The 4,781-nt window shown below is 38.5% G+C and overlaps 1 pseudogene; it reads left to right on the plus strand.

Moving 5' to 3' along the window:
• Positions 1-3,202: 3,202 nt before the first annotated feature.
• LOC116636965 lies at positions 3,203-4,408 on the plus strand (annotated as a pseudogene).
• Positions 4,409-4,781: the final 373 nt, after the last annotated feature.

Consider the following 4,781-nt stretch of genomic DNA (forward strand, 5'->3'; position numbering starts at 1 on the left):
GGCCCCTATGATCATGACCCGAGCTGGAGGCAGATGTTTAACCAACTGAGCCACCCAGGCATCCCACAATAGTTATTGTTAAGTCCTTGTCATGATAATCTGAAATTCTGGGTCATCTTGGGCTTTGTAACTATTGTCTTTTTTCTTAAAAATGGGTCACATTTTGAGGTGCCTGGATAGCTCAGTTGTCCTGAGTCAAAACTCTTGATTTTGGCTCAGGACATGATCTCAAGGTTGTGAGATCAAGCCCTGCATCAGGCTCCACACTGGGCATGGAACCTGCTTAAGATTCTCTCTCCCTTTCTCTCTGCCCCTCCCTGCCCACTCTCCCCCCTGCTCACACACACTCATGCTCTTTCTTAGAAAGGAAGGAAGGAAGGAAGGAAGGAAGGAAGGAAGGAAGGAAGAAAGAAAGAAAGAAAGAAAGAAAGAAAGAAAGAAAGAAAGAAAGAAGGGAAGGAAGAGAGTCACATTTCTAAGGTCTTTCCATGTCAATTAATTTTGGGTTTTATGCTGGTCACTGTTGATGTTATGTCCTATAGATTCTGTTCACTATTACAGTCCTCTTGGGGATGTGAATGGTTTTGTCTTAGGAGGGAATCAGTCCAGTTATGTTCAACCTCTAAGATCTGTAGTGGTTTAAATTTCAGTTCTGTTTTTTCGGCCTTTGATATGCTGGTTTGGGTATACTTTGTGCATATACATTTCGGGGGTAAACCCAAGCATCATTTAATCATAGCATCCTCTTTTATTCTCAGTAAATTACACTTATGAGTCACATGTTCCTTATCATCGAGCAATGTCCAAAATTACCAATTAAAAATTGACATATCACAACTAAAGATTCCAGATGTAAATTAACTGAATCTAAATAAAGAAAAACTTGCCTCTTCTAAATTTATCAAAGAGAATGATATTTTAATATATATTTTTAAACCTGGTTCAGTAACTTGTAAAAAGTCTACTTTTAAAGAGAGATGATAAAGAAATTCTTTTTCTAGCAATGACTAACTAGGACACTTAAGAACAGCCTTTTTGCTGAGAACAACTAAATAAGCTAGGAAAATATGTTTTTAAATATCTATTTTAAGACACACAAAAAACTACCAATGGAAAAAGAGTACCAATGCAGAACTGAAAGAACCAAGAACCAGGAAATGAGGAACACCACAAAAGATGATTTTAGTGTCTGGAGCTACTTTTCCCATTAAAAATAATGATAAGTGCTAAAGCACTGGTGAGAGGATAAGATACTGAGCAAAACATTGACACTTTCATGTAGCTGGGAAAAAGGTGGAGTTTAATGGTTCTTATAAATACTTGAGTTTTCAGTTGACATCTAAAGTTATTATATTCTACATGCATGGGAACTAGACCAGTTCTCATAACTGATGCCCAGTTTAAAATCACCTCAATTCCTGACTGGATTATGGTGATGCTCAGCAATAACAGAAATAATCCCTCTCTGGAAAAAGATGCCATTAGCTAAAGCTTCAATTGATTGATATAAATTTGCTACTTAATGATATATAATGTTGTTAAGCAATACAAAGTAATCAGCACAAAAAGTTAAGAATTGGCCAACACACAAGAGAAAAAGTAGGCAACAGAGATTTATCAAGAGAATAACCACATATTAGAGTTATAGTACATAACTTTTAAATTAGTTGATATAATCAGAAATTAAGTGACAAGATGGAAAATTTTAGCAGAGAACAGGAAAATTTGAAATTTGGAAATTCTAGAACTTAAAATAATTGAAGTTAAGATTTCAGTAGCTGAGATCTTATTAAACTGAGTGGTTGAGTTTAATCATCAGATTAGATGTAGCTGAAGAAGGAGTAAGTGAGTTAGAAGATAGGTCAAAAGAAAATGTCCAAACTGAAGCAAGGAGCTCCAGAAATATGGAGAACCTGAGAACATAACAGACAATTAGAATATAGCATAAACATCTAAAAAATATGTAACTGGTCTTAGAATTAGAAGAGAGTTACTTAGGCAAAAGCAATAGTTGCGAAGATTGTGACTGAGAATTTTTAAAAACTAATCAGTGAATTCAAGGCCAAATTGAAGAAGTTCTATAAAACCCAGGCAGTATAGATACAAAATATATATATATATATACTGTGGTATGTCATAAATTATTGAAAACAAAAGTTAAATAGTAAATCTTAAAAGCAGCGAGAGGTCTACAGATTCAGTTCAATCCCAGTCAAAATCCCAGAAGGACTTTTTGAGGAAATTTATGAACTGTTCTAAAATTAAAATGGTATTACAAGGGGATTTTTACAATGAACAAAATGGAAAAAATATACATTCCTTCTTTTAAGAACCTTTATAAAGCTACATTAATTAAGACTGTAGCATTGGTATAAGGAATAGCAAATATGTCAGTAGAACCAAATACAGAGTCTAGATTTAGATATAGATACAGATGTAAATTTCTAGAGAGTCAGCTTATTTTCAGCCAAGGTGCTAAATTAAATCCATTCGGAAGAAATGAAGTCTTTTTAAACAAATAGTGCTGGATCAATTCTATGTCATTCCATACACCAAAGTTAAATTACTTCAAGATGTATCAAAGGCCTAAATATAAAATCTATCACCCTAAATCTTCTAGAGGAAAACATAGGAAATTGTTTTTGTCACCTTGAGTAGGCAAAGCTTTATTGAATGAAACATAAAAAGCACCAGTCATTATAAAAATTGATAATTTTCACTTCATCAATATTAAAAAGAAAACTTCTATCAAAAAAAATCATTAAGAAAATGATTAAGAAAGCCACAGACTAAAAATATTTACAAAATGTGTAAATTTGACAAAGGAATTTTATCTAGAATATAGAAAGAATTCCACAAATCAATCTTATAAAGACAAATAACCCAATAAAAAGGGCAAATTTTGGGACACCTGGGTGGTTCAGTCAGTTAAGCGTCTGCCTTCGGCTCAGGTCATGATCCCAGGGTCCTGGGATCGAGTCCCACATTGGGCTCCTTGCTCAGCGGGGAGCCTGCTTCTCCCTCTGCCTGCCACTCCCCCTGCTTGTACTGTCACTCCCTCTCTCTCTCTCTAGCAAATAAACAAATAAAATCTTAAAAAAAAGGGGGGGCACTTTTTTTGGAAAAGATACTTTGCAAAAGGAGATATGACTAATAATGCTTCTGTTTAAGATCTCAGCCTCACCACTGCTATATTGCCAAGATGTTGTTTTCTAACAAGCTGCCTCTGGACAAACTGGACATGAAGGGGAAGCAGGTCATCATGAGAGTGGACTTCAACGGTCCTATGAGAACAACCAGATAACAAACAACCAGAGAATCAAGGCTGCCATCCCAACCATCAGATCTGCTTGAACAATGGAGCCAAGTTAGTTGTTCTTATAAGCCATCTGGGCTGGCCTGATGGTGTCCCCATGCCTGACAAGATCTCTTTGGAGCCAGTTACTGTAGAACTCAAATCTCTGCTAAGCAAGGATGTTTCATTCTTGGAGAACCTTTGCTTTCGTGGGGAGGAAGAAGGGAAGGAAAGAGATACTCCTGAGAAGAGGGTTAAATCTGAGCCAGCCAAAATAGAAGCCTTCCAAGCTTCACTTTCCAAGTTAGAGAATGTCGATGGCAATGATGCTTTGGGCACTGGTCACCAAGCCCACAGCTCCATGGTGGGAGTCAGTCTGCCACAGAAAGCTGCAGGTTTCTTGTTAAAGGAGATGAACTACTTTGCCAAGGCCTTGGAGAGCTCAGAGTAACCCTTCCTGGCCATCCTGGGCGGAGCTAAAGTTGCACACAAGATCCAGCTGATTGATAATGTGCTGGACAAAGTCAATGAGATGGTCATTGGTGGTGGAGTGGCTTTTACTTTCCTTAAGGTGCTCAACAACATGGAGATTGGCGCTTCTCTGCATGATGAAGAGAGTGCCAAGATCGTCAAAGAAGAATGGTGTGAAGATTACCTTACCTGTTGATTTTGTCACTGCTGAGAAGTTTGGTGAGAATGCCAAGATTGGCCAAGCCACTGTGTTCTTGGGCATCCCTGCAGGCTGGATGGGCTTGGACCGTGGTACGGAGAGGAGCAAGAAGTACCTAAGGCAGTTGCTTGGACTAAGCAGCTTACGTGGAATGGACCTGTGGACATATTTGATCGGGAAGCTTTTGCCCAAGGAACCAAAGCCCTCATTGATGAGGTGGTGAAAGCCACTTTCAGGGGCTGCATCACCACATAGGTGGTGGGGACACTGTCCCTTGCTGTGCCAAATGGAACACAAAGGATACCGTCAGCCATATGAGCCCTGGGAGTTATGCCAGTTTAGAGCTCCTGGAAAGTAAAGTGCTTCCTGGGGTGGATGCTGTCAGCAATGTTGAGTATTTTTCTGCCTTTTGGTTCCTGTGCACAGCCCCTAAGTCAACTTAGCACTTAACTGCATCTCTACATGGGCTTAGCTAAAATCTTCCCCCATGTCAGGATTCAGGTAGTGGCCAAGGGCTGCAGCGCCAAGAGCCCTTCAACAGTTGCACAGCATCTTAGCTCATCTCCACCACACCTTGGATTTGCCTACATCCTTCAAGATCCCATTTGAAGTTTTTAGTAACTAAACCATTGTGCATTCTAGAATGCATGTATTTATATTTTGCCTGTTAAAATACACTGCTTTAGCTTCCCTTTTTGAAGTACCTTATTCTGATTAGTTTTGCCATTGTTCTATTACTCAGCATGGAAATAAGATGAAAGCCCAATTGTAAGGAGGGAGGGGGACAAAGATGGTGATCTATTAAATAAATAATAA

This window comes from Phoca vitulina, unplaced genomic scaffold (genome assembly GCF_004348235.1).
Source record: "Phoca vitulina isolate PV1807 unplaced genomic scaffold, GSC_HSeal_1.0 scaffold13, whole genome shotgun sequence".
Lineage (NCBI taxonomy): Eukaryota > Metazoa > Chordata > Mammalia > Carnivora > Phocidae > Phoca > Phoca vitulina.